The following is a 9,423-nucleotide window of genomic DNA, read 5'->3' as shown; positions in this document are numbered from 1 at the left end:
ACACAGGTTGTACACATCACAGGTTTAATCTGTTTTCCCTGCGATTCATCACCACGACACTGACACCTGAGGCCAGGCCTGCTGCCATATTTCCCTTAAATGGTTTCTCTGGGACCCTGGATGAAGGTGATTGGTTAGAGAAGGCCCTGCGTTTGGATTAATTCACTCTCAATGTAAAATGAGGAAGTAAACCTCCAGTAAAACGAGATGATTGAATCCAGATATTAAGATCTGATGGATAGCATTTGGATTAACCTCTGGGTTTGAGCAATCGTCTGCATTTAAAAAATGATATAGAATGCAATTTCAGCTATACAAGATATTTTTACTGTAAAATAATAATCAAAATGCACTAACTATTGATACTCTTTCTCTCAAGTCTCGATTTTTTTTAGCGATTCTCCTTTTTTTTTGTTGAGTGATTCATTATAATCATAATCTCTAAAAGCATCTTTCACATGAAAGAAATCCTGTTTATAAAGGATGGCACCATTAGTTCAGGCCCACAGTTAGACACACACAAAGATACTCTCAACCTCATTAGAACCTCTCATATGTTATAAAACAACTAAATCTAACATAAAACATGGGGATGCAATTATTGTAATAGCTGCCCTCTAAAATGGCTCCCTTCAGCAAGAGGACAACCTAATAAGCGTTGTGTGATTGATGAGGCTGTGGCTCCTGCAGCCAAAAAGCAGACGGCCGTCCTGAAGGAACACCCAATCTGAAAACACCGCCTTTTTATCCCCCTGGGTTGGATTCCAACACTTGGCTTTTCATCTGAGGGAAAGGTGATATTTTGAGGCTGTAAGTAACACTCAAAGGATGAGGTGGCAGACGTATCAAGACTAGACTGGAAATCAGAAGCAGCAGCAGCTATCCAAACACACCGCATAAAAAGCATTCTGCTTTACTAGGCTAAAAGCAAACTAACGCTTTTAAGCAGGAAATGTTGACAAGACAGTTAACAATTTTATAATATATATAGGCTAAGCGCTCACATTTGTAGTACCTCAAGCAATTTAAACAATGTGACAAAAACACATGCAAATCTGACCCAAATGTTTAATGTCACTATGGTTGTCATCTACGTATATGCATTAGTTTATATCCAGCTGGTCACTTTTATGCATAAGTTATCCAGCGAAGTTTACTATTTAAAGCCAGTGACGTGAGAAAACAAAGTGGTATTTTCATGCAACTGACAGAAACATATAGACAAATCAGAAACGCATCCGATTTCAGTTCTTTTTAATCATAGAATAAACTAAAGAGTGTGCATAAAATTTACCTGTACCTAATTGCCATGCTATGCTCGTTTTGTAGATATGTAAAGATGGCCATCTTTAAGCATGACTGTTTGGACTTATATGAAATGGTAAAATTTTACACCTGCTAACTTCATGCATTTTCTCTGATTGGATAGCTATCAATTTGTGAAAAGACCAGGTGTAAATGCCCTCTGAAAATGCTTTCGAGACAGAATTAAATCTGATCGTTCAAACCACTTCGGGAGGTGGTCTGGGACTCATTCCAGACGAAACTAGACAAGTGTAAATACATCTGGTTGTTGAAGCCACATATGTCAATTTTACTCCTCCCAAAATGTTCAAAGAATTTGAACATGTGAGAGTGTGTTAGGCTGTATGACAGCATTCATGCAACATGCATTGCTGCAGATGAGTAGTTGAGTATCTCTTCGCTTGTAGAAGCATTGTTCATTGTTAGTTTGTTCATTTTAACATTTACATGTATCCGCTAACATTAGTAATGTATTATGAACTAATGTGAATGATCAAGGTATAATTAATATATTCATATTTATTTATATTTAAAAAGTACAATACATTTTCAAGTTTTTTTTTATTTTTATTTTTTTATAAAGCTCAGCAGTACTTGGATTTTTTATTGGATCAATAAAGATCTGAAACTGCTCCAATGGTCTAGACCACTGTGCAATCTTGTGAGCCCCTCTCAGAAGCCCAGCTATCAGACATGCCTCTAGAGGTGGGTTGTTTAAGAAACAATTAGGAAGGTATACAAAGCCATTTGCAGGCAGTCTCGCTTCCTCAACTCCCTAACTGGAGTACCTTTCAGGGCTGATTTATCACTCTGTCGCCTTCAGAAGGCAACATAATTAATAGGAGCATGGACTTCTAATTTCAAAGACTTCCACAGCAAGTGGATTTCATTTGATTTATGATTCCCAGCAAGTTTGCATTTTATCAGTACATTCAGTCATTATTTATGCTGATGACCAATTTCAATGGGTCAGTATCATCTAACTCACTACTAATCAAAGAGAATTAGGGTTCAGTGCATTATTCAACAGCTACTAATTTATCTTTGGAACAAGGCTAAAGAATAGATGATGCCCTGCCTGAAATACGCCAATGACTCTACAGTTTAAAGGCATGATTGCTATTAACAGGGTGGAAGTACCCTGAATGAGACACTCATGGAAATTCAACTCCATACAAATCAAGCGCATATGGCTATGAAGCACTTGGCTTCAAATGCACAATGACATTTCCATAACTAGAATTAATTGCCTTTTAAAATGCCATGTGGAACACAAAGTCCTTTTCCAGCATGACTCAGAACTGAGATTCTGTGTGAAGTCTGGAGTAAATCAAACATTTTCAAGCCCACCAAAACAAATCATTAAGCTCAGGCAATGTCTGTGAAATGAAAAAAAAAGCATTGATGGAGCAAAACATTTTTCAAAGAAAAACAAAAAGAAAACATAAAAGGGACACATTACACTAATGATATTACGTCGGGGCTAGTCAAAAAAATTAAAAACAAAAAAAATTCCACCAATAAAACTACACTACAAATCCTAATTTGAAGGTGGTTTATACACACATGCAGATTGTTTCTGTACAAATGTACATGCACATGTACAAATCTCCCTGGTGAATCTGCAGAAACCATGTCTAATTAGACTTCACTTAGTCTGTTTAAAGAACAGCATAACAGAGCTCATGACTTACATATTCGCTTGTATTGATTGAGTGTCAAGCAGATCATTTTCAACATCAATTTAAAAGCACATGCCATAACATCCAACATTTAAATTACATGACAAATAAATAAGCAAATAACCCTGAACAATGATGTGTAAAAGCACCTCATCACATGCATTCCATACATTTATACAAGTTAATCTTATGTGTATATTGAGCAAACTATCTGACAATGTGTCTAATGCAACACCATACTCTTTTATATATATATATATATATATATATATATATATATATATACACACACACACACACACACACACACACACACACACACGTGAAATAACTTAACACATTAAAGCAACTACAGACATCCCTGCAAAGTCATTCATTTACTTACATTTACAAAATTTTACACACTGTATAATATAACTGGTAATGTTGCATGTCATACAGTGAGGGGGTGTAATGTAAAAAAGCACTCATGCCCACCAGCATGAGTGACACAGTTAATATTCACAAGAACTACTGATTTCATCAGGGCAAGAACAAACAGGACAGTTTATGACTTGGATCAATCTCATGCTTCAGCTGGTTCGAAAAATACAAACAACAACTGAAATGCATTCAGATTGAACCTTAAGAAGACCAAAAAAAGACTATATGTGGAAGTAGTATGTAAACATTTCTTCCTGGTGCAGACATCCCCAGGAGTATATGACAACCTCGAACTGCTATTATTTCTTTGGCACAGCGAAAATTTACAGTTAATAGATACAAAAATTCCATCTACGGGCATCTGACAACACGTCCAGCACTGATGATCAGACTCCATTTGTAACCTGCTCCTTTTTGTTGATTTGCTGTGTGATAAATTGCATTTAGCAAAGCAGCACAGGCTAAACGGTCCTGACAACTTTTATTGATTTGCATGGGATATATGCATCTAATCCTGTTTGTAGGTAAACTGTGGCGCTAGCAAAATCAAGTCACAATGGTTTCGCAGAGAGAAAATTGCAGTCACCGCATGGGGAGGTGAAATAGAGAGAGAGGCGTGGGCCGCCCATTGGAATCTAAGAACTTGTATTAAGATATATTGGTTGCAGAATTCTTCAGGGCTTAAGCATTATTCATAGCAGACCCTCTCCGTCTGAGACTGTTTATAAAACGAGACAGCTTCAGCCGTGATAGAGCTTCAACAACAGGGCCAGTGCCACTTAACATGAGCCAAGTTCGCCAACAGCCTCCCAGCAGCTTGATTTGCAAGCCCTCCGCAGATGCTTGATGAATGACTTCGTCAGGTAGGACAGCACGCAGCCTTTACTCAAGCCGTACACATTTACATAGAGCCCCATTTCCCTCTCTCCAACACATCAGTTCATTATGACCTGCTGTTTGTCATGTTGCAGTATAAAGAGATCATTCGTGCTCATTCCAGATCAACTGCAAAAATGGGAAGACAAATGAGTTTGGGAAGAAGCGTACAGTGCGTATGATCCAAGAACGATTCATATAGCTCCAGGCTGATGGTGACGTATTTCCATAAAGCATCTCGCCTTGATAGGGCGGGGGAGACATATTGGACTAGTGAGGAACGTGGCCGTACAAATGAGGAGAACTGTCTGTTGCCAGCTTGTGTTTGCGTAAGAGACGCCGACAGTGACTTAAAAAGCCCTATAAGATTGTTTATTCAGCGTTTTCTGCAGCCTCTCATACTTTACTTGCTCTTATTAAATAGAAACAAGAGAATCACCTTCAAGTTTATTAATGACGGTCCTCCGGATGAAAGATGCCTGCAAAAATTCCCAACATCTGTTTGCTGCGCTCACTTCTCAGCGGGGCTGCACCTATTTCTCATGCTTAATGATGCTCATCCACTCTGCAAGTTTTACGGACAAATGTGTATTTGGCGACATTCATCATTCTGAATGAGTGTTCTTGATGAGGCATCTGCTGGCCTGCTCCACTCCTTCTACTGCACTTTAACAAATTACATCTCTCTCCATATGTTTTTCATTTATGAGAAATGTGTTGATACACACACACACACACACACACACAATATATATATATATATATATATATATATATATATATATATATATATATATATATATATATATATATATATATATATATATAGAAATACTTGTCTTTTAGCATTAATGTAATAAAATATAATAATATTAAATGTCATATTGTGAATGTATTTAAAGATACTGTATGTAGAATTAGAACTAGGTATTGCATTCCGAATTCAAATTATTGACGCACACGCAGGTTACCAACAGGAATGAGCGCATTTGACAATGAATGAGATGAAATATGCAGTGTTTTCCACCAACTGGCAATACGGGTGCCAAAATACAATTGGGTAAACTGGCAGGGGGCGGGTTTCACAAACCAAAACAGAGACCGACATTCCGGTCCAGAACGCACATTTTATAAACATATTGTGGTATTTTTATGCTTTAGTAGAGTCAAAAACGTACATACAGCACCTTTAAAGTATTTAAAAGAAAGATACACAACCTGAGGATGACTTTACCCATTCAAACAAAACAAAACCCAAACTAAAAACTAAAAATTCACTAAACAAAAAAATTCCAAACTAAACAAAACAAAAACAACATCAGCAAACAAGTGGCCACTGTACATTACACTAAAACATTGATTACGTAACATATTTAGGAGAGCAATCTAGAATTATGTGAGTTCAGTGGCTGACTTCCAAAGCCTTGATGACAGACAGTCTAAAATCTGCTTTTTCCATCGAGTTAAGACTCGTCACTGGCAGACAACGGCATGTCTTTGTGGACTGACATGAAAGGCTTATGTATGTGTATGGACCAAGAGCATGTTGACATGATCAAACAACACATTAGTCATACATATCATCTCTGCAGTTGAGCATAATAAATTGGGGCTGTGTTTGATCTCCAGCTGGTACTGAATTCAGAGAGTGAATGGCTCAAACAGACACAAGTTCAAATGCCAGGACATGCCGTCTGCTTTTACTGCAACTTTGAAAATCAAAGCTTTCACATAGGCTCACTAGAAAACTGAAAATAGCAAACAAGTCATAAATGTGGTCATTACAGTAAAAAGCAGCATCAGAGCCAGCAGGTACAGAGGATACTGACATCCAACACCATAATTATAGGTTGCTTTTAAAGCACCCGATCATAGTAGTGAGTGTTTGATCTGCACTGTGCTGCAAATTTTTAGTTAAAATAAGCCACTCTATAGAGAAGCATTATGCAATCTAATTTATGCTTGTGTTGTGCATTTTAAGCCATGTTCAAAATGAAAGATTTGAACATGTTATATCATGTTAGTAATTTCTATCCCATGTTATCTTCCTTTGTTTTTGTAACCGGCTAATGCTGGTTTGGTGTTCTTTAACTGGTGAATTAGCCTAGCCTTTAGCCAGACTCTGTTGGTGAAATTAGGTGAACTGTACTGTACATTAGGGGTGGGACGATACAGGTACCTCACGATTCAATTCTGTGGCGATATGTGGTCCACGATATGATATCACGATTCGCGATATCTACGATATTGAATATATTGGAAGAAATTTAATCAACGATATATCACGATATATGTGACTGAAAAGAAAAAGGAATAAGGAAATAAGGAAATTTTATGCATTTATTAATGCCAACATTTCCAACATTGTGCAAAGAAATATGCATTTGCATAATAACTCACTGCCTCCTGGTCTTAAATGTAAACACTGTACATATAGACAGAAAAAAGTGCATGAACATTACAAAACAACATTAACGTGTAAACCATAATACTGAAACGTCAGTAGTAAGTTACTGTAAACAGTGGACACATCAAGGCATATTCTTCTTGAGGAACACTAACTGATCAGCATGCTCAGATGTAAGAGTACACCTCTGAGCAGAGATTATGTCACCGTTGAGCTTTGCTTTGAACGCAGTAGTGATTGTCGGCTGACTTGGTTTGCCCTCATTATAACCTGAGAGTAGGTCACCGTGATAGCGAACGAGGTGCATTTGCAGATTCGTAGTGTTGCTTTTATATTTTATCTTTGCAAAGCAGTTCTTGCAGATTGCATAGTCTTTATCCAGTGCCTTTCCGTCGACTGTCTCGTAAAACCCGAAGAGTCTCCACACCTTAGAGTGGAAACTAGCGGGTGGGTCTTTGATTAGTTTTTTATTGTTTTCCGCCATTCTTCTCGCATCTCTTTTTTCTGCAATTCTCTGTTGTTGTTAGTTAACTTGTGTTCTTCACCGGCCGCTGTTTGCGCCACTTTACCCCTATTTACTCGAACAGCGCCCCTCGCAACTAGAATGGTAGATATTGGGTAGTGACAGTGACACTGACAACGGGTAAATTAATCATTTTGTGTTGTAATAAAATATCAATATTGGGCGTTAGTGTATCGATTATTTATTGCGACAGAGTACAACAATATATTGCAATATCGATTTTTTCCCCACCCCTACTGTACATGGTCTCTCTTGTAAAGCTACTTCATCTGAGTAGTCGTGCTAGTTAAGCTAGCTATTATTTACATGGAAATATTAGCACAGCAGCATCTAAAAAATGTATAAGCAGTAAGAGACAGAGCAGACACATAGAACAACCAAGGTATCCACAGGATTTTTAAGCTCAAATTTAAGACGTAGAACGATGTCTATGGCAACATTAAATTGCTAAATAACTGTAAATAGCATGATTTACAGTTCAGATTCAGGTTTTCACAAAATAGAAAGTTTTATAAAATGATAAACTTGTGAGCTGTGTTTATGTGTTTACATATACATAAAATAAGATACAACAACAGATATAACGATAGATTAAATGGCAGATAGAATGATAGATCGAAAAATACCATAGGACGCTATATACGATAGGTAGAACGATTTCTATAACTGGGACTTCTAACGGCAGCTGCAGTGACACAATGACTTTACCGCTTTGTGATTGGCTCTTTTACTCAAAAGGCGGGGCTTCCTTCAATAAAGCAGTCATATTGAGGTAGACTGATGATGGTAGACAGAATGATAGATAGATAGCTAGACAGACAGACAGATAGAGATATAGAAAGAATGACAGACTGGCAGATATAATGAAGGATCAATAGACAGAACAAATAAATGTTTGTTTATTCATGCTGTCAATTAATTGATAGACAAACTGATAGTTTGATAGATCACTAGATAATGTTTTGCCAAAATGTCCACCAAGTGAACTGACTTGCCTTAAGAAAGACTTTATAATATGTGAGTACACTATGCGAATTTACAATAAATATAATATGTGATGCAAAACGGATCCAATGATTTTATAATGAGCAGACGTTGACATATATGCCCTAACACCTCCGTCTCAGAGTATAACAGTTGGGCGGGATTTCCTGAGGTGGTTCCCTTCTGAACTCTGTGCCAAGTAGCCAAAGCTTTGTACTTGAGAGTTTGTTTTTCGGTATCATACGAAGCAGTTCATTCTTGTGGCTGAACTGTGAGGGTGGGAATGGATGTGTCAGTGAGCCAGGCTTATTTAAAGTAAGCCTGTGTAAAACTATATGTCCAACAAACAGCTGCAGCCCCTCAGCTAGAGTAATACGAATAATTCATCTCCGGCCCTCAGCTAAAACTCCTGACAAGCATAAATGAGGAACAGCTATTTATTCACACCTTTAGATTCCCTCACACCTCACACCACCACATACAGACCCGGAGCAGGTCAACTGATGTCATGTGTCTGCAGTAATTTATTATAACACACACTAAACTTCAAGGGCATGTTGGGATTGACTAGGGTTGTGAAGGAAAATCAAATAAAGAGAGGTATTTATTATTCCCACTGCATATAGAGTGATTGTGCCTTTTCATTAGAATAGTGTCTTGTCGGTCTTAAAGGGATAGTTCATCCCAAAATTTTAATTCTGCTATCATTTAAACTCCTGTCCCATGGGCGCCATACAAGTTTTTGGGGAAGTAACACCACATGATAAAACATCAACTAACATCAGCTAGTCATAAAAAGGTCAAACTATCTGATATTTTAAGACACTTATTAACCTTGGCACATAATCATGAGGGTCTGCAGGGGTCCTCTCTATATAATTTCTTATTTATTTCCCCTAAGAAACTGTAATAAAAGGTCATGCCAAAGTATTTAAAGGGGGGGGGGGGGTGAAATGCTATTTCATGCATACTGAGTTTTTTACACTGTTAAAGAGTTGGATTCCCATGCTAAACATGGACTAAGATTCAAAAATTAAGTTGTACGTTTAAAGGAGTATTTCTGTTCCAAAAATACTCCTTCCGGTTTGTCACAAGTTTCGGAAAGTTTTTTTTCCGAGTATGAATCTGTGTGACGTTAGATGGAGCGGAATTTCCTTATATGGGTCCTAAGGACACTTCTGCCGGAAGAGCGCACGCTCCCGTATAGCACAGCACTGAGAGCA

General features: G+C 37.6%; 1 protein-coding gene across 3 annotated transcripts in view; it reads right to left on the bottom strand.

Moving 5' to 3' along the window:
* Window positions 1–9,423, bottom strand: part of lrmda (leucine rich melanocyte differentiation associated) — a 262,778-nt gene that overhangs the window by 145,793 nt on the left and 107,562 nt on the right. The window lies entirely within an intron of this gene.

Source organism: Carassius gibelio, chromosome A13 (assembly GCF_023724105.1).
Source record: "Carassius gibelio isolate Cgi1373 ecotype wild population from Czech Republic chromosome A13, carGib1.2-hapl.c, whole genome shotgun sequence".
NCBI lineage: Eukaryota > Metazoa > Chordata > Actinopteri > Cypriniformes > Cyprinidae > Carassius > Carassius gibelio.
This window is presented reverse-complemented; position numbering and strand designations above follow the sequence as displayed.